Here is a 22,614-nt window from a genome sequence, read left to right as displayed (position 1 = left end):
GAGTTTAAAGGCATCTTAAAAGTCACCAGATCTAACCTTTTCTTATATAATGCCTATAAGGGATGGTCTCTAACCTCTGACAGAATACCTCCAGCAAAGGTCAAATCTTATATGTGTATAATATATCACTTTTGAATAGTTGTCATTATTTGAAAGTACCACCTATTATAACATTAAAACATTTAATGATTGGTTATATGTTGATAAGAAACATTTACACAAACACCTGAAGATGCTAGTAAAGAGATAATTTGGCCAAATCCAAATAACGCTCTTTTTTCAAACACTGACGGAGGAGAACATTAGGTACAACTTCTTATTGACTCTTACTATATTCCAGACACTGAGCTAGGCTTTTTCCATATTTTAACTCGATAAGTAAGCTTGCAAATCATTAGGCTAAATCCATCAGCAGTTTATTTCATGGAACATTAGTGGACTTTCAGAATCAATATACCTCCTGAAGAGTTGAATTCTTAATTGTAAGTGGTTTGCTGGCAGGATCTGGCTAATGACACTTTCCAAGCATTCCTAACTTTCCTCTTTCAGTCTCATTGTTCATCATTCCACATGGTCTAGTTACGATTTAGATTTTACTAGTTAGCATATTTTTTATAGACAATGGCCCCTACAAAATAGTAAAAATGTAAAAGCAACATGAAAGGTCACGGTCTGATCATGGTTTTTTCAAACAGTAATTTTTTTAGCGGTAAAAATTTTGAAGCACCTATTAACAACACTTTATTGAACTTTTGATGCAAGATGGCAGAGAGATCACATACATTCGATTCTCCAATCTCCACTGAATTGATACAATATATTTATCTGCCTGACAAAAGGACAAGTCACAATTAGTAAACAGAGGTTTTGCTGGATTTCTTGAAGATAGTGAATGACATGTATTGATGTAAGGCCTAGCGTAATAGTCACTGTGCTGAACACACAGGAAAGAAGGGGCCTCAGAGTCAGGGTCTTTTTTCCTTTGTGAAGCACAAATAAGTCTCTAAGTTCTAAGCCAAGTTAGTAAATACTTGCAACAGAGTGGTTTGTGGCAGTAAAATAAGAGTAGTTTTCAAGTTACCGTTACTGTGTGAAAAACAAAACAATAGTAATCATTTTATTATGTTTCTAGATTCTATGGGTTAAATACTTGGGAAAGGTCACCTTGTGTCTGCTCCACGATATCTGAGGTCTTAGCTCGGAAGACTCCAAAGTTGGAGCGAATTCAATGACTGGGGTAACTCAAAAACTAGGAGGGATTCCATAGTTGGGGGCTGGTATTACCTAACGTCTCACTCACTGACGTGTCTGATGGTTGATCCTGGCTGTTGGCTGGGACCTCAGCTGTGACTGTGGCTAGAACACCTACACATGGCCTCTCCATGTGGTTGCTTGGGGCTTTCTCACAGCATGGTGGTTGGGTAGAAGAATGAGTGTTCCAACAAGAAATAGACAGAAGTTTTATAACTTCTTATGACCTAGCCTAAAAAGCCACTATCTTCCATAGATAAGAACTCACCCAGATTCAAGAGGAGGAATTGTAGAATCCACCTTTTTTTTGGGAAGGAGAATCCAAGTCACCTTATAAGAAGATCATGTGGAATGGGAGATGTTGTGGTTATATTTGCAAAATAAAATCTGCCACAGATAATTTATTAAAGAACTGCCTACAGAATAGCTAAGTCAGTTGAAGCTTATCCCTACTTCAGCCACACAGAAAAATCTGCTGAAATCCTGGGAAAATATATATATAAGAAGACTCATTCTACCCAAGAGTGAAAGGACCCTTGGTCCAGGCAAAGTATTTCCCCTACTTACCCAGAGCTCACCTCAGCCCCTCCATTCAAGAGAACGAATGATTGTGGGATCAGATCTACACACTCAAAAGCATAATCCCATTCCAGAGAATATAATAATCAGCCTAGAACCTCATTCCTAAATATAGTTCCCAGACATTTGGAAAAAACACAATGCTATGAAAAGAGAAATAAAAATAAAAAGAGATAGGGACTGATTTAATAGAAAACAGAGGTAATTTAGACAACAAAAGAAAACTTGAAAAAAAAAATCTGCCATTTCAAAGATTAGAGTTAATGTTGCATGCATTAATTAGGAATATAATGAGATAAAGAAGCAATGGTCAGAAAACAGCCAGAATAATCCAAATTTCAAAAATAAGCTATAGAAGTAATAAATATAATGAATTAATTGACTAATAAGATGCACATGGGTCTAAGAGATTGAGGAAGATTTCCAAGGCCATACAATTAAAACCAATCGGTAAAGCAGATTTAAATACAGGTCTAACCTGTGCTGCTTTAAGTATATAAACTGGGATCAAATTTAGGTCAAATTTATAATACATGAAAGTTGTATATTTTTGCTATACGTATAATTTTTAGTACATAAAGAACATGTGTATCATGTATAAATGTGAGACACGTGCGTTATTTATAGGATGTACTGTACAATTTTACGTTTTAAAATTGTCTTTGAGTTTTATAGTGCTGCATCTTTGCGTATGGGATGGGTCTTAGCTCTGAATTAGTTCTTCTTTGTTTTTGGCTAAGAAAATAATCCTAGCAACATTTTCATAAATGGAAGTTGAAATGCTCTTCTTTATGATAACTTTCTCTGTAACATCATCCATGATTACACTATTTATAAATAACTATTGATGCATAATGCTGAGCACAAAAGTTACCACAGAGAACACATGCGGGAAAAGCTGTCCTTAGCTTATGTTACATATTCTGACCTCTTTGCTCTTTTTATATTAAAATATAATTCAGAATTTGATATTGTAGTATGAAACTATGAAATTAAGTACACTTTCTTGAACAAAAATATTTTTTGTTATCATTGAATGTGTATCAAAAATCTTTGGCAATTATAATATTTTCATGTTTTTCCTCTGGTCTAGCTTTATGTTTTAAGAATGTCTTATATCTCAGCTATAATCATATCAATTAAATACAGGAATGACATACATTTTGAAGATCACTTTCTATTGCTTCATTTTATTTTCTCCCCCTAATGTATCTTATTATTTGTGCTGCTTTTTATCTTTAAGAATTCAGTGAATATTGACCTTCCATATATTTTTCATACATATGAGCTCTTAAGACTTTCCCTGAAGCATGCAAACATTAACCTCCCCTTCTCAACTTACTGTGAACTCGTTTCTAATCACAACTCTAATCTCTTTTAGCTGTTTGTAAAACAATATTAATCTTTCATTTTGTATATGGCTTTAAAGTTCATAATACATTTCATGTTCACTGTCAGTTGATTCTAATGGCAGTCATTTAAGATAGGCAGAGATGAGCAAATGGGATGGGGGATGGGGAGATGTTGGTCAAAGGGCACAAAATTTCAGTTATGAATAAGTTGTAACGATCTAATGTACAGCACGGTGTCTATAGTTAGTAGTGTGGTATCGTATGCTTGAAGTTTGCTAAGAGAATAGATCTTCAGTGTTCTCACCACACATACAAAATTGTAACCATGTGACGTGAAGAATATGTTAATTTGCTTGACTGTAGCAATCATTTCACAATGTACTTGTACATCAAAATATCATATTGTACACTTTATATACAATTTAAAATTAAATAAATAGGTTCTTAGCCTCAAAAAAAATTGTAAAAAGATTTAGAGATGTCACAGGAATCCTGCAAATTTGTGTCTTTTTATTCAAATATGATATGAGGCTGTAATAGCATTTCCTGTATGAACCAGGGTTCTTAGCTTCACACAAGAGAAACCATTTCAGCTTAAGTAATAGGGAACACAGATTATTCAAGGAATTGTATTAAGGATGCAGAAAGAGACTCTAGGCAAAATAGGAGCACCAACGTAACTGTAGTGTTGATTCTGTCTCAATTAAAAATCAAGGATAGAGCTACCATATGACCCAGCTATTCCACTGCTGGGTATTTATCCAAAAAACATGAAAACACAAGTGCATAAAGATACATGCACCCCTGTGTTCATTGCAGCGTTATTCACAATAGCCAAGACTTGGAAGCAACCTAAGTGCCCATCAAGGGACGAATGGATAAAGAAGATGTGGTATATATACACAATGGAATACTACTCAGCCATAAGAAACGATGAAATCCAGCCATTTGTGACAACATGGAGGGACATTGAGGGTATTATGCAAAGTGAAATAAGTCAGAGGGAGAAGGTCAAATACCGTACGATTTCCTTCGTTAAGTAGTAGATAACAACAACAATAAACAAACACACAGAGACAGAGATTGGATTGGTGGTTACCAGAGGGGAAGGGGGGAGAGGGGAGGGCGAAAGGGATAATTCGGCACATGTGTGTGGTGATGGGTTGTAATTAGCATTTGGGTGGTGATCATGATGTAATCTATGCAGAAATAGAAGTATAATGATGTACACCTGAAATTTATACAATGTTATAAACCAATGTTACCACAATAAACAAAAAATTAATAAATTAATAAATAAAAAAGAAATTTTAGTTATAAAAAAATAATAATAATAAAAAAAAAAAGAAGCAGGAGAATCTGGAAGCTGCCACAGTGGCTCCTGGGGCCAGAGCCACCCCACTCCTCTCTCAGGACCGGGGCCAGGTAAGTAGATACTTGCCTCTCTCTCCGTGCAACTCAGTTTTGAACTAAAGCTTTGTTCAGGTGGAACCTGAATCACATCTGCAGCCTAGCTTTGCGTGTTGGAATAAATATTGATGAAAACAATCTACACTGCTGGCCCTTTGGCTATTCTACACTTATGCACAGGTTTCTTCTTATATTTAGAATCCCAAGTAACTTGCTCCCACGTAACACGATTAGTCCTCAGACAAATGAAAGCATGTTCATTGTCTCCCTGAGAGGGACGACCCAAAGACTCATCAAGTGCTGCATTTACTTCTAGGTAATGTTAATCCTCTTCTCTTATGCTCACAGTGCTGTCTTCATTTCTTATAAATTATGAGCAAATTATAATAGGTAATTACCACCAAAAATTCAATATAAAATAGTAGAGAAATGGAAAAGAAAAAAAGAACACGGTTAAAAATATATGTAATATAATAATGTACATGACAGAGCAAGAAGGGCGTGCACAGCTATTCTTGTTCTCATTTCTGCAGATGTTCATAAAGGTTTCACCAGTATTTATAACATTATTCTCCCTGATCCAATCAATAATCCCTTTCCCTTCAGCCTGCCCCTCAGTGGGCCAGGGTTCTTACCTGGTGGGTTGTCCGAATCTACTTTCCTGATGTCTGATCTCTTAGAAGACGTGCCCACCCAGGTTTCTTGTTTTCTCTTAACTTTTATCCCTTGACAGAAGATGCCCTGGATCCAGAGATTCAACTTCGTGTCCCCATTGTGTGGAAGGCTCTATATGTCACCTTGATAATCAGAATCAAGCACCACTGCCAGTATCCTTCCCTTTACTGTGATGCCAGTTATATTCTAGAGCACTTGGGAAATTAATCCAGAATTGTTTCATGAGCCCCTAGGCCAACTGTGAGACAGATTTGGGACAAAACTCTATTTATCGACTGATGCCCACAGGGCACAACTCTGCCTAGAAAACAAGAAAGGTCTTCTGTGCTCCAGGGACTAGAATCATTTCCAAGCCAGTGCTCAATATCCCTCCAAACATCGGGTGAGCACACTGATTCTGATAAAAAGTCATTGGTGTCTTTAGGGAAAGATAGGAAAATCAATACTATAGTAACGATAGTATCACAAGAACCTTTCTCAAGGGCACCCACATTCCCATACACTCAAGGGGACCAGGGGCTGTGATATGACTCAGATGTGGGAAATGAGTGAGGCTTCATTACCCCCGGGGTGGTACCTCAGTCAGTTTTTTTTTTTTTTTTTTTTACCATATCTAGAGTTTATTCCGTTAAAAAGAATAAGAAAGGTCTCAGTGAACTTCCCATCTTTCGGTTTCTAGAAATACCATGATCAATTAGCCTCATCCAAAGATTCTCAGAAGTCTAACCGTTTTGCTAAGCACGGCCGCCTGTTACCTGTTAACTACTGGCACCTTGCCTGTTGTGCAGCTGCTCCTTACGGAGATCAGGGAGCTTATTCCAGTGGATCATCTCCTCCTTGCATCACTGGCTGACCAAGGACAACCACTGGGGCGCACTGAAGGATGCTCATGCTCCTGACACCAGTGTATTTCTCATCACCCTGTGGAAGGCAGCAACCGCGAGGGATGAGATTGACAGCAGACAGAGGGGTGGCGATAAAGGACTAAGTCACACATAATAATTCCACTCCAACATACCTCTCTCTCTAAATCTTGAGGTTCCTTCTCCTCCAATGCTAAGGAATTTCTGGGTCCTCAACATCGTTCATCACAGTATACCACTGAAACCAAGTTTGAGTCAGCCAACTCAGCAACCGGTGTGAAATATCTTCCAGCTTTTAAGCTCACAATTTAAATCCCATGGGATCCAGAATCTCATGGAGGAATGCTCAGGGTGCCGCACTGGGGCTAAGACAACTCCCCTAAAGAGGGCAGCGATTTATCCCATCATTGTTTTATAAAATAGAGAACATTAGTTAAGTAATTCAATGTATCTTAACCATATCCAGGGTTTGGATAGTCAATGGTGCCTCTTAACACAAACAACAATGAAAACATCCCTCACCCCAAGAAATGTGGTTTGAGGCATGAAGAAAAACTGATAGAGATTATGTCTGTTTATTTTTCCTGGCATTTCCAAATTTTGCCTTTGAAATGAGAATGGGGAAAAAATAACAATAACCAAAGTGACTCTAAATATACAATCTCTATTTTTCTGTGATCATACAGATGTGGGTCTGGCAATTTCAGAATTTATTATTATTTATTAAAGATATTTATATAGAAAAAGCATCGAATTGTGCACTTGAGTGAGTTTATGGTATATAAATTGTACCTCAAGAAAGTTATTAAAATAGTTAATTAATTACAGTTATAAAAAAAATTGCATACACCCTGTGCTTCGTCAGTTCCGCTTCTGGGAATTCGTCCTGCATAAACTCTCAATCTAAAAATTTATAGAGCACTTACTATATGCTAGTCACTATTTTACACGCTTTATTAATAATTCATTTATCTTTATTTCTTTATTGAGGATATAAAAAGTCCATTCATTTATTCATCTAACAAATACTTATTGCAAGCCTACTATGCACCAAGCAGTACGTGAACTCATTCCTTGTAGAGACATTCAATAAAATAGTCATTATACAAAGAACAAAAAATTCCAAATGCTGGAAGGAAAAATTTATCAGGATAGAGACTAACAGAAAGAAGCCTAGTTTAGATCAGGAGCTAATCAGAAAAGCTTTCTTTCAGGAAATGCTATTTAATTTGAGAACTGAAAAACAGGATAAATAAGGTTTAGCCAGGCTAAGAGTTAGTTGTGGGGAAGATGTTTGATTCCTCTAAATATAATTGCCAGTTTGCATATATATATGTCGATACATAAATCAGAGGTTTATTGTCTGCAGTGAGAGAAAAGAGTAAGCAAAGGTAGAATTAGGTTGTTAAGGGCAAGGAAAGGAGATGAGACTGTGAGGTATCATTTAAGTGACCATAATAACGAAAACATCACTTCAAAACAACTGTTTATTTTATTTGAAAACTGCACATGTGCTATGGAACGTTTAGAATAATTTTGCTTAATAAACAACATAACATACGCTGTAGAAAAATAGTTCACAAACCAGGAAAAAGAGGGCATTTTTGGTTCAGATCTCAGCAACATAATCTTTTCTACTTTAGTATCCACTTGGTACACCGTATTACAAACAAAGGCAATGAATCCATCTCTCACTTGTGGTCTCTGCTGTTCTCTAATGGCTCAGATTTCTAGTTTGTAGTAGGGTATCCTGCAAAAATGAAAGATTGTGATAGCTCTTGTTCTTCTGATAATTCCAGAAACAGGATTTCTTAAAAGATTCAGAGTAAACTACAAAATGAGGACATTAATGCCATCTTTCTACTTCACAAATATCAAATCTACAAGCGAAGCCTTAATAAAGTAATCTATACTCTATTAAAATGGGATTTTCGTAGACCCCTTTTTCTATTATATATTTTTCTCCAAAATAAGTAATAAAGAATTTTAGTGAGAAGTCTCAGGTTATTAATTTTGAAGCTCATAGTGTGTTATCACAAGTGCTTTCTTGGGTTTCCCTGTAGTTTGGACTGAATTACACATATAAATTCAAAGTGCAAACACTACAATGACTTGTTTAAATTTTATGTGATAAATACCAGTATCATTTCACATTTGATGTTTCATTTGCTTTAACTTTCCTGATATTATGTAACCATCTAATTTATTGAGATTTTAAAAGCCCTCTGCATAACTAGATGTAGGATTATACACATAAAGCTGTGGAATTTATTCATGATGATCCTGTCTAAATTATCATTTTTAGAGCTATGTTAGTATACCATAAAATAGACATTAAAAATCATAAGTGAGGTGAGTAAAGTGTTGTTCATGGTTTTCAAAACTCCCTGCTGTATTTTGAACAATTTTTACTCCTTTCATATAATTCAATACTAGATATGCAAATAGACAATTAGGGCACACTGCAGTGTCAGAAATTTATATGCCACTCCCTCCTTCCAACCCCTGCAGTCCGCTTGTCTATAAGCTGGGACCATGGATGGATTTTTTATTTTAAGAAATCTTTTATAAGTCACTATCATGTACAGCAAATACTATGCTAGCTACTGAACCATTTGATTACAACTTCAGACGCAGCCTAGATCTCTTTCTGGGGCAAATTTTCAAACATGTCAATAAGTATGTAAGGTATTCTTGCCCAAGACAGTGCAGCTAAGCATCAGACCAGAAACTTTAGGAAAGGATTCATCTGTTATCTCATTATGCCCCACTTCTACTTATGAAATTAAAACTTGTTTTTGAGATCCAGGCTATCCCTTCTGTACAGTTTTAATAATATAAATCATTTCATTTTCCCTGAGATTTAACTTCGGAAACTTTCCTACAGTTCAATTTTTAATAAGACTATAAACACTGCTTCACTCCTGCCGGTATCATTCTGGAAGTTTCCATCAGGACTGATGGTTTGTGTCATGGCTGAGGTATTGCCATTTGCCACAATTCCTCTATTTCACCTACCTATTCATGTGACTGGCTCTACAATATTGCCTGTTTTCCTCCACCATTGTAGTATGCTATCAACCTCTTAAGACTTTTAATTACCTCATGTTGCACCTCTATTATGATATTTCAATATCAAACATCCATATTTTTATTTACATTAGTCTTCACATACTATCTCTCATACCACATTTTAGCAATATTTTCTGCAGGTGATTCTTTTATCTCTCTATTCTTTCTCTGATAATCTTTATCAAAAAAAGTTCTTCCTCAGTTCTAAAGAAAAATGTGTTTATCTCTTAAGTACTAGTTAATAATAGAGCTCTTTCTTTGTGCATAATTTTCTCTGAGATACATACCAGATCTTATGAGATGTGGTCATAAAAATACTTAGGTGACAATTTATAGCATTAATTAATAAAAACAAAGAGATTAAGGATAAAGAGGCTAAGCCCTTAATAGAGATTGAATCTCCCAAAAAAGATATGCTGAAGATCTAACCCCCAGCACACTAGAATGTGCCCTTATTTGGAAATAGGGTCATTGTAGATACTAGTTGAGATCATACTGGAGTAGGGTGAGCCTCTAATCCAATATGACTGGTGTCTTGTAAGAAGATGATCATGTCAGGACACAGAGACATGCAGGGAAAACACCAAATGATACCAAAGGCAAAGTTTGGAGTTACGTACCTCCAAACCAGTGAATGCCAAAGATTACCAGTAAACCACCCAAAGTTGGGAAGAGATAAGGAAGGATTCTCCTTCAAGTTTCAGAGGAGCACGACTCTGCTTATAACTTGATTTCAGATTTCTAGTCTCCAGAAATGAGACAATAAATTTCAGTTATTTCAAGCCACCCGGTTTGTGGTATTTTGTTATAGTAGCCCTAGGAAAGTAATACACTCTTGTCTCAACTAAGGAAATTAGAAAAAAATGTCCAAAGAAAGTAGAAATAAATAACAAGGAAAAAATTGAAGGTAACTAACTTTAAAATAAATATAAATGCAAATCAACAAAGAAAATAGATAATTGATAATAAATACCAGAAATTGGTTGTCACAAGGCCAATATAGATGGGCATATTGTGGGAAGTCTAATAAAAAGGAAAAGAGAGAAAGGATAAAAAAAATAGAAAAAGAAAATAATAAATATCTATCATTAAAAGAGGGATTTTTTATAAAGAGAGAAATGCTAGGTACAGCTTGGCAATTAATAAAATGAGAAGGTCTAGATGTAACATTAACATTAACATTTAATGTCCATTTCAGATTTCTAAAAATTCCAATATGTAAAATTTCCAAAAACTATATAGGGTATCTATGAGAAACATTTAAAAATTTATACTTCATGTTGAAGAGTTAGAAATGTTCCCATAAAGTCAACAACTCAACGAGTACACAAGAAATAAGGAAGGAATATTGTAAAGAAAAGACAACACTGTTTTTATTTGCAGAGGTTATGATATTCAACTGAAAAATCAAGACAAATACCTGCAAACTAAATAGCACTAAAAAGAGAGTCCAGCAAGATTATTCAATATATCAACAACAAAATTAATTCATTGCTAGATACTATTCATAACCAATTAAAAATATAATGAAACAAAATATCCCATTCACAAAGCAAAACAATGTTTACAAAACACAAATTAATTATCAAATCTATACTTACGTGAGATATTTTATGGTTAGTAACCTCTTAAATATAAATGAAAAACGTAATATTTAACATCAGTTAATGGAGACACCTATCAAAATGATGAATGGAGAGCTATCTTATTTTAAAAGTGTTATTTGTCCCCTCATAAATGTATAAATTCAGTGCAATCTCAACAAAGATTTTTTTATGGAAATTGACAATTGATTTTATAAGTTATTGGAAAGAGAAAGTAAGAATTGTTAGGGGGAAATTGTCTAACAGGTGACAAAGCAGAATATAAAACTAGAGTCACTAAAAATCTTAGTGCAAAATAAAAGAAAATAGAACTATAGAATTGAATATTCAGAAAAAGACTTATGTAAGTATGTGTCGATTATCAGAGAGAAGTACTTCAAGTTATTGGTGAAAATATGAACTGTTCAATAAATTGTGATGGGGCAATTGAATACCTAATGGAATTACATATCTATTAGAAAAATAGCTCATACTGAAACTAAAAATAAATTCCCAATGGATCCAAGAGGTAAATAAGAAAAAAATAAATAAAAATAAAAATGTATTCATTATCGTACATCTAGGAAGACTTCCATAAGCAACGCAAAGAAATGAAAAAGTTATAAAGGTAAACATTTATATATTTGAATACATGTAAATACAAAATTTTTCCATGACGAGAGGAAGCTTAAGCAAATTTAAAAGATTAACATATAACTAAGAAAATGTAATTTTAATATATAGAGAAAAAATAAGTCTCCAGAGTCTACAAAGATATTTTGTGTATTTGTAAGAAAAAAACATACCCAATCAAAAATGGTCAAAGAATATGAATAGGTAATTCATGAAAAAATAATTATAATCTACCAATAAACATATTAAAAGATGTGTAACTTCACGAAGCCTCAAAAAAAAGTAAGATAAATTAAAGCAAAAAAAAAACCCACGAATTTTCTTCTATGTCATTGGTAAAATAATGTTTCATGAAATGAGACTCTCAAATACATGGAAAAATTGCTACACTCATTTGCTGTCGGTGAGGGTCTAAATTTATAGTGTCTTTTGGGAAGGAATTTGACAATACCCATTAAAATGTAAATATATATTTCATGGGAACCAACAGTCACTTTTCTTTATCAGACCCTAGGAAATAAATTTAAACTTAAAAGAGGAATGTACAAGGGGGGACACTACAATATTATGTGCCCTGGTGAAAACTAGTGCAATATCCATCAAACCAAAATCCATCAACCAAATCCATCAGATTTGGTTAAATAAACCTCCACACCAATGAATGCTCTTTAACAGTTAAAAATAAGGAGGCAGATGGCGCCGGCCCGGTGGCACAAGCGGTTAAGTACGTGCGCTCCTTCAGAGAGCCGGGGTTCGCAGGTTCGGATCCTGGGCGTGCACTGATGCACCGCTTGTCAAAGCCATGCTGTGGCAGCCTCCCATACAAAGTGGAGGAAGAGGAGCAAGGATATTAGCTCAGGGCCAACTTTCCTTGGCAAAAAAAAAAATAGAGGAAGATTGAGGAAGATTGGCATCGGATGTTAGCTTAGGGCTGATTTTCCTCGCAAAAAAACAAGGAGGTATAGCTATAAGCAATGATGAGAAAAGTTCTCCAAGACATTGTCAAGAGAAGAAAGCAAGCAACACTACAACAAATACATTTTATTTGAATTTTATTTCACATGAGGATGCTTTTGTGTACACACTTCTTATATATAAGCCCACTGATAAAGAATTGGAAGGGTAAGTGCTAAATTACTCACAAAATTTCTCTTTGTTTTAGAGAGTAAATATGAGTGGAGGGGAAGGAGTTCTAAAGGAATTTCCACCTTTTGCTCTGAATGCCTATTTTTTTAAAAAAATTATTTATTAATTAGATTATAATACAATTTGAAAAGAAAGTGGTAACATGAACAAGCCTTTTAAAGTTATATTTCCAACATGATGTTTTCTTAATACTTTAATTCACATACTTAGCCTCTTTATCAGTTTAGAAATTTTAACCAGATATAAGAATTAATATAAAAATAATTGAGAAGAAATTGCTTTATGAGTGTGTGAATCTCTCTTAAAATCTTGACTATGAAAATTATTCCCTCAGTGAATAAGACTGTGTTGGAGAACCCCGCAGACCACTCCTGTATTTAATGCCAGCTCTCAGCTCTGAACACGCATAAGTACAGGTATAAAGTAATAGAAAATAAGCCCTACGTGAAAGGCATTAGAAATTACAGATTTAGGATCATCTTTCAACATGGCATTTTGCATCCCAGGTAACCAGTCGCTTTTCAGTTTCTGAAATGCTTGCAGCTTACCTGGATTTCAGTTCAATCAGTTATATCTGCCTAGAATCCTTCATTTTCCCCATTGCAGAAATTTGCTGCTCGGTAATGAGCTACAGCTATGCACATGAAATTAAAGAAGTCATTACTTAGAGTTAGATAAATAGTGGAACTGATGAAACTAATGAAAAAAGATTCTTTTTAATCTGCTGGTGAATTATTTGATATGCCAAAGTCAATTTTAAAGCTTAGGGAAAGTGAATTTGAAGAGCTGATCAAAGCAATCTGTGATTGTTTAGCATATAAATAACTGAAAGGAGAATGTTCTATTTAAGAACATTTCTTAAAATTGGTTGGAAATTGCTAAGAAATAGTCTTCTAGGAGTAACTCATAGTTTTTTCAGTTATAGGCAAAGGGGACTCCTACAGGCTGGGAATAAGCACTTGTTTTTCCAAATCTCCTTTGTTCTATCAAATTGGAGGAAAAAGAGCTCTATTCACCTATTCCTCCCTGTCCCTCACCTCCCACTCTAGCCAGCTCTATTTATCTTAAGTCCACCATACCTAATTTTAGCCCTTTCTTCCTCTTGGTGTCATTGTATGGATTTAATTGCGTCCCCTGAAAAAGATATGTTGAGGTCCTATCCCCTGATACCTCAGAATGTGACTTTATTTGGAAATAGGGTCTTTACATTGATATTCAAGTTAAACTGAGGTGATTAGGGTAGGCCATAATCCAATATGACAAGTGTGTTTACAAAAGGAGAAAATTTGGACACAGAGGAAAGACAATGTGAAGACATAGGGAAAAGATGGTCATGTGACTAGAATGATGTATCTAGAAGCCAAGTAATGCCAAGGATTGCCAGCATATACCAAAAGCTAGAAGAAGCAAGGAAGGATTCTCCCCTGGAGCCATTAGAGAGAGCCTGGCCTTGCTGACTTCTGGTTTTGGGCTTACAGCCTCCAGAACCGCGAGTCAATATATTTCTGTTGTTTTAAGCCACCCAGTTTTTGGTACTTTAAGGCAGCCCCAGGGAAGTAATACAGCAAAAATCATGAGAAGCTCCAGACTTCCAAGTCACACCTAAACTAATACCCTCTAATCCCCATAAGACTTTCCAAATACATTGTTCTGCTCCATTATCCACCCCTCTCCAAGTGCTGGAAGTTTCCACTGTGCACTGTGAAATTAATGGTGCATTACCAGCAAAATCTCCTGTGCCCTGATCTCTTCTCCAAACACTGTGTTGAATTTCTTGATCTAACAGAAATCTGGCTTTTCTGAGTACACTGCTTCCCCTGCAGTCCAATACGTTCCTCTCCCATACCCCTTGTTTGTACGTTTGAGTGTTTCCATGAGTGGTAGCCCCATGCTCTTCCTTGCCAGTCCCAGATCATTCTCCCGCCTGCCTACCTAAAATCTCCATTAGAACTCTGTGTCAACAGACTCCGTTACTCACTACTTCTCATTTCTACTGTTATCCACTCATTCTTGGTCATTCATTCATTTTTGTATGATTTGGCTCCCGGCTCTCTGATTTCTGTCTGAACCCTTTCATTTTAGTACACATCCAAATGATCCTTCGATCAACTTGGGCACTTAGTTCCTTGAATTTCTCTATTCCAATGATTTTTATGTTCGTCTTAACTCAGTAACTCATCTCCGCAATCATACTTGAGATCTATTTATTACCAGTATCTGTGACTTCTCTGTTAATTGCAGGCACATCACTTACTGATCACAGCCTCCTACCTTCTCAGTTTACTTTCTCCAGTGTGCCAGCTCCTACATCCTTTAGTGCTACGCTAGGACAACTAACCCACACATCCTCCCATCTTTGCACCATCTCTCATCGACATGTTGCCCCTCTGTCCTCCTTATTCAGAACAAAATTCCACGGGGGCAAACATATCATCGCTCCCTTGTGTACAATCTCAATTCTCTTGCCTCTCCCTTGCTGTCATATTCACTTGGAGAAAAACACAATCTTGCCAAAATCTAATCCTTTGCCTATCTGGCCCTGTACCTTTTCAGCTAAATGTGGCTGAAGAAAAACACAAAACTACGTCTCTGGTTTTACTCTGAATTCATGACTATTAATTTCAGAGAGGCCCGTAAGCATTGCTTTCACACAAGCGTGATATACTTCCTTGGTCTGATCACTCTCCCTTTCTTCTAGATGACAATTTCACACTTCTTTTAGCTCTTCAAACCTGAATCTTCTCTTCCCCCATCTTCCTTCTAAGCTATAAACTTTGCTTTCTGCTTCACTGGGAAAATAATTAAACAGCTAGAAATAAAATTTCATGGAATTCTGCCACCACATATGCCTACCTACCAGCATTCATATGTGTATTCTCTGCCTTCCTGTGGCTGGAAATTACCTATTTGTCTTCTGCCTAAATACAGCCCCTTCAAAGGGCACTAGATCCTATTTTTATTGCTTACTTAATGCCCCAGAATTTCGCCCCTCTCTCACATGTAGTAACAACTATTTCCCTCCCTACTTTATCAGCCCTACTTGTGTATTAATTTGATATTTTTCCTATCTTAAAAACAAAACAAAATAACAACAAAAAATGCTATTAACTCCACTTCCCCCCTGCTAGTTACTGCACCATTTCTCTACTACCCTTTGCAGAAAAATCCTCAAGAGTGGCCTATACTCGCTGTATCCATTTCCTCTCCTTCCATTCTCCCTTAATCCCTCTCCAATTGTTATGGGTTGAATTGTGCCCCTCTCTAAATTCGCTTGTTGATGTCTTAACTACCAGTGCCTCAGAATGTGACCTTATTTGGAAATAGGGTTGTTGTAGATGAAATTAGTTAAGATGAGGTTATACTGGAGTAGGGTGGACCTCTGATCTGATATGACAAGTTTTCTTAGAAAAAGGGGAATTTGGCAAGACACACATACACAGGGAGAATGCCATGTGAAGATGAAGGCAGAGGTGCAGGTGTTGCTTCAACAAGCCAAGGAACATGAGAGATTGCCAGAAAACCATTAGAAGCTAGGGGAGAGGCATGGAATAGAGGAACACCTCACAGCTCTCAGAAGGAACCAACCCTGCCAACAGCTTAATCTTGGACTTCTGGCTTCCAGAATGGTGAGACAATAAATTCCTGCTGTTTAAGCCACTCAGTTTGTGGTACTTTGTCCTGGCAGCCCACCAAAAGCCCAAGCATTTGACGTCACTTCTTTGGTGTAACTGCTCCTGCCTAGGTCTCTAATGATCTCCATGTTGCTAAGGCCAAGCTAAATTATCAGTCCATGTTTTTGCTTGAATAGTCAGCAGCATTTGACTATCTTCAAGTGATGTCTTAGGCACTACATTTGCCAAAATTTTTTCCTACCTTTAGGGCAGCTTATTCTCAGGTTCTTTTACTGGGCTCTCTTTTTCTCCACTTCCTAACATAGGAAGGCTGAATCTGTGGTCTCCTTTTTTATTTACATGTACACCCATGGTGATTTCCACCAATGGCATTGTATACCATCTACATGCCGATGACCCTCAAATTCATGTCTCCATTCTAGAACTCCTTCCTGAAATTTATATGTTTTTACCTAAACTCTCACTAGACTTCTACTCTTAATAGTCATTAATTAATAGTCTATTAATAGTCATCTCAACTCTAATATGTCCAAAATTTAACCCTGATCTTTTCTCCTGCTCCTCTCACAGTCTTTTCCCTTCAGTTCATGATACTCTATGCTTCCTGTTTCTTAGTCCAGAAACCTTGGAGACATCTTCAACTCCTCTCCTTCTTTCACACACACCATGTAATCCTTCAGGTAATCCAACTGTATCTATCTACAAATACATCCGGAATCAGACAACTTTTCCCAACCTCCTCCATTACAACCGCCAGCAGGGCCATCATCACACACACACACAGTTCCCCTTGGTTACTACTGTAGTCCTGTGCATGGTCTCAGCATACATGATCACCCTCTGTGGTCTATTCACAACACTGTAGCCACAGTGTCCTTTGGAAACACAAATCAGATCATGGTCCTCTTCTGCTCAAAACCCTTCAGTGGTTCCCCATTCTCTTCATAGGAAAAGCCAAAGTCTCAGGAATGCCCTTTCGAGAACTCAGCTCCCCATTACTCTTAAAGCACACGTCTAACCCCTTTCTCGCTCCCTCCCTGTCCTCCAGCCACATGGGCATCCTTGCTGTTCATCAAATAAAATAGGCACTCAGTCACCTCAAGACCTTTGAACTGACTGTTCCCTTTCCTTACAGTGCCCTTTCTCTTGAAATCTGTTTGGCTATCTCTCTTATCTTTTCTGTATACCTTTGCCCAAATGTCCCTTTCTCATAGAGGCTTACTCAGAATACCATATTTAATATGGAAAGCTCTACCTCATTCCAGCATATCTGAATCTTCTGACTTTGCCTTATTTTTTCCATAGCAGTTATCAACTTCTAACACATATAATTTACTTATTTCTTATATTTACTATTTCTAATCTCCCACATTCCCTGCTAGAATGTAAGCTCCAACAGGGCAAGGATATTTATTACATTCACTGATGTATCTCGGGCATAAATGTATGTTCATTAAATATTTACTAGATGAATGTAAAAATCCAGCCCACCTACCAAAGTTTCTTATTAGTTCAAATAATTTATTACAAATGTTCTTCAATTTTTAATGTAAAAGGCATATCACTTGTTAATAAAGAAAATTTGAGGTTTGTTTTCCCTTTCCAATCCTTGCATACTTTATGCACTAAGAGATCAACAGAACGTGATACCACAAATTAAGTAAGAATACCAGTATAGATGCATGATTTTATATAGGAAAAAGATGCAATTTAATGGAAAAAAGAGAAAATTACCAAGTAGTATATAAAGTATGACTACTAAATAATTTTTATAAAAAATCATATGTACTCACTTGTGTGTTTATGTGCCAAAACATACCCCTTACTGAATTTATTATGCTTAAAATCACTATAAAGTATTTACTATTAGGTATACTTTACAGATAAGATATATAAGTCCCAAGGTTATACAGCTAATAAGTGGAAAAATGAGAATTAAAATTCTATTTTTATCCTTTCAAAACTCCCTAAACTGTACTCAACTCTGTCTCAAATGCTGGAATTTGAACTTGGTCATGAAAATTTTCTGATTTCCCAGTACAAGATAGAAAATGAATTCAACATTTTGGTTTTTTTGTTAATATAAGGTTCATTTTGCAATAATTCAGTGGATGAACGTGTATGCTTCTTCTTATGTTTAGGTGAATCCTTATTAATTCAAGTCAGAAGATCATTCTAGAGTTAAATCTTAAGGAAAACCTAGCAATTGGAAATGTAGACTGTTGGACCTTTAATTTGCAAGTCTTCTCAGTGACGAGTTCCATTGATGAAGTTATGAAAGGAACTCAAAGAATAAGGATAATAGTTAATTGGAACACTTGATGGAAATTTATCATTTGTTGCAGAGCTGTCCATCAAAATCTGCTTTTCCCTTCTTGTCTAGTTAGAAAATTTAGGTGGGCACAACCTTCCTGAATAAAGACTGTATTTTCTAGCCTCCATTATGATTCAGTGTGGCCACATTGCTAACTCTGGCCACTGGGATAGAATCTAAAGTGAGCTCTGCAACTTTAAAAGGAATGGACATAACTTCTCTGTCCCTTTCTTCTTTCCTGCTTCCTAGAGTCTGAATGCATTTGTCGGTCCTAGAGAAGCCATCTTGGACCAGCTGCAAATCTTGGCTCTCTGATCCTGGACCACTTGTTTAGTCCCTCAGTGTCTCAGTTTCCTAATTTATAAAAGTAAAGAATAGAATTTTTCTCCTGAGAATGCTGTGAGTGTTGAATATAACATAGGACATACATTAGCAAAGTAGCTGGTCCTCAAAAACGTTATTGTTATAACCAGGAAGAGGTGGTAGAGGCAAATATGCTTTCCTAAAAGGATTCTTCGTATCCTAAAAAACAAACTTTTCTAATCTTTTGATATAGGTACCTAAGATGGAAGAATGAGGAAACTTGATTTCCCTACCTCCACAAACAAGTTAGGGACATTCATACACATGACTCCTGCAGACTCCCAGAAAACCAGGCTGCCGCTGCACTTTGCCTAATCTCTACCATGCATTTCTATGGAGGGTTACCAACTCTAACCAAACTCTTCTCACTGGCGGAAATTTCCTCTGAACCCAGACCCCAACAAGCATAAGAAGTAAATTTCCAGCTTGCCTTCAGTTTAACTATAATGAGATTTTTTTTTTGTTGTAATTTTGAAAGGTTTTAAAGTTTCTACCATGCTGAGAAACAGCATATATATATATATATATACATATATATATATATATATGAATTATTGATGACATCCAACTGTTCCTTGGGCCACGAACAATCTTACCAAGCAGCAGCCAATTTCTTAACAATGTATATCTCAGTTATTTAATTCCTTTGGATATAAATATTTCCAAACACAGAAATAATATTAAACATATGGTTTTTGAGATTTACTTAAAAAATGGAAAAATCCATATGTCAAATTATACAATGCTTTTTTACATGTATTGTATTAAAAATACTACGTTCACACTACCACATTTGCTATGTGCTGTGTATTTTCAATTTCAAATGCATAGTGAGAAATATTTCGCAGTGGGAATACAGGTAGGCAGTGTTATATCAATTATACATAATTTGATTTATTCCTGGGTCTGAAATACTTTATTTCACTCTAGAAAGTAATTATTATGTACTCAAGACCAGTTAAATGTTCTCGTTAAATAATAATAAGTGAGTTTATTCACAACTTGATAAATTAAAAAATGTCTGTGCTTTTGAAAAAGTCCTAAAGAGCTTAACTATCCCAAGGTCATGCTTCGGTTAAAGTTATAGTTGGTAAAATTCTTAGATAACACATGTTTTCCCTAACTGTTAACAAATTTGATCATCTGCTGTTTGATCTGACAAATTTTCTCTGTGTTCTCTGTGCACTGTGAGGTGGAAAGTACACGGTACAGTGACTGTTTCCCATTTCCCCAAACGCCTGCTTGGCCCAGCCTGCACTGACATTTATAGTGAGCGAAAGAGAAACCTACTTGGGTAGACGTACTTGGAATCCCTCAAACACTTAAATGAATAGGGAGAAAGTTATATCACATCCTACACCAAAGGGTATAGCAATTTTTCAAGAAAAAGAAATGATGACCCAACAATATTTGTGTTAAAGTTTCTCTATACCGTTCTATAAACAACAACATGACAAAATAAACAATAACAATAATAGTAATTTATGTATTACTATGTGCCTGCCTTAATAACAGATGATTTACATCAATTAAGTCATGTAATCTTCACCATAACTTTAAGAAGAAGGTTCTATTATTTTTCTCAGAACTAGGAAGTAGCGAAGTTGAGAATTTTTTTCTAACAGTGAAATATTTATTTGAGCTGGCAATTGTATCCCCAGGAAGTTTCACATTTGCAGCTTAGGAAAGAAAGTTGGTAATTTGTTTCTTTAGTTAATTTTATGCAAATTCAGTTTGGGGGATGAAGTTTATCATGTTTTGGTTTAGATGCACAAAAGGATTGAAACTGATGTGTTTTTTTGAGAACTGGGCATTGGAAAAGGGGAGGGTGATAGAGAGAGACCACCTTACTTTCTCATTATAAAATCTTGTTTAGTTCCTTTTGTAGTAAAACTAATATAACTACCAAAAGAGTAGTCTTAAAGACACAGTGATTACATAAAAATTATTTAGATAAGGTATGGTTTCAAGAGTATGAAATTTCAAGTTAAATTATAAAATTCAAGCTAATATATGATAACTAAAATTTTCCAACATTTAAATTTTGATTATCTAAAAACCTAAGATCATTACAATATTATTATCCTGTATCTCATTAGCTGATTTAAAATAAAAATAATCGTTGCCCTTTAAAGTAGCGTATAATTTTCTTTAATTAATAAGATGCATTTAGATTTGAATGAATTGGTTAAACACTGAAATATTTCCATGGCATTTACATTATATGTAAAATTCAAAGGGAAAAATCAAATCACAGAATAAAAGATAGAAAGCTAAAAGAGAGGACTCTAAGGAAGTAATGAACTTCTGTTTTTATGCACTTTTCATTCTTTGCTGAGATGTAGCATATAAATCCAAAGTTACTGTAAATAAAATATAAATGACTCTCAGTGAGAATATCAACTTACCATATTATTATACCTAAGGTAGTTGATAAACAAGTCTGTGACGGCCGCAAAATGATTTCCAGGAAATAAACAAATTAAAAGATGTATTCTGGCACCGCTTGTTAGGCCATGCTGTGGTGGCTTCCCATATAAAGTAGAGGAAGATGGGCACGGATGTTAGCCCAGGGCCAGTCTTCCTCAGCAAGAAAGAGGAGAATTGGCATCGGATGTTAGCTCAGGGCTGGTCTTCCTCACCAAAAAAAAAAAAAAAAAAAAAAAAAAAGATATATTCTGAATTGTCAAAAAGTTGGAACACACCCAAATAGAAACACTTTTTATAACAGTTAATGGTTTTCATTTTTACTAAAAATAATACACACTTATTTGTAGAATTCTAGAAAATGTTGCAAAATATCAAAATAAAATTATTAAGCATCCAAATCCTCTGACCAACAGATATACTCTTTTAGCATTTTGGTGAAATGAAACATTACAAAATAGAGACCATATATCTTTAGAACTTTATGCAGTTAACATTCTAGCATAAACATTTCCTCGAGCGTATGGATTTACCTTAATATTTTTACTATGAATGATAGAAATGTAGTTTTCTCAATGTTTATAATTAAAAATTGACTTCAAATAAACTTCAGATTGTTTTCATTGCTCTGTTTTGTGTCTATGTGTTTTATTAATTCATATAATATGTGAATTTATAAAGTCATTATTTTGACTTACTACCCCAAATGAAAAATAATTTATTATAAACACTATAAAGTATTACATGTACGTAGTTATTCAAATACATATATGTTTTATTTTATTTTGAGAGTAAATCTTGAGAATGACTTTATAATTTCATATATTTGTAGAAATTTCATATACTAATGCAATAAATATATACCTTTACATCACTTAAATATAATTCTATATTTTGTAATCCTATTTCCCTGTTCATCCTGCTTTTATGTTGAGAGTTACATTAAAAATTTTTGCAATAATAATCAAGCTGTGACTTAGAAGATAATTTTGTTATCCTCTATTCCTTAAAATATCCCCCTAAAGTGGTCAAACACAATAGCAATTATTCTCTCAAATGAACAAAACATCATGTACTTAAGGTTACACCAAGATAACAAATCATCTGAAATTGTTCCCAATGTAAATATTCTGAAATGACAGATATAGTATAACAAGTACTATTTTAAATGCACAACTGAATTCTCGGGAAAATAAGAGAGGCCATCTGGCCCCCAAATCAAGAGTAAGCCAAAAAACAGAGGGAGAAGTACATAAGTTGGGGGCTCTGGGAAGTTAGAGTCATAGCACATTATGATATGAAGCCAGGACTTTT

Source organism: Diceros bicornis, chromosome 29, assembly GCF_020826845.1.
Source record: "Diceros bicornis minor isolate mBicDic1 chromosome 29, mDicBic1.mat.cur, whole genome shotgun sequence".
Taxonomy (NCBI): Eukaryota; Metazoa; Chordata; class Mammalia; order Perissodactyla; family Rhinocerotidae; genus Diceros; species Diceros bicornis.
Note: the sequence above shows the minus strand (reverse complement) of the source record.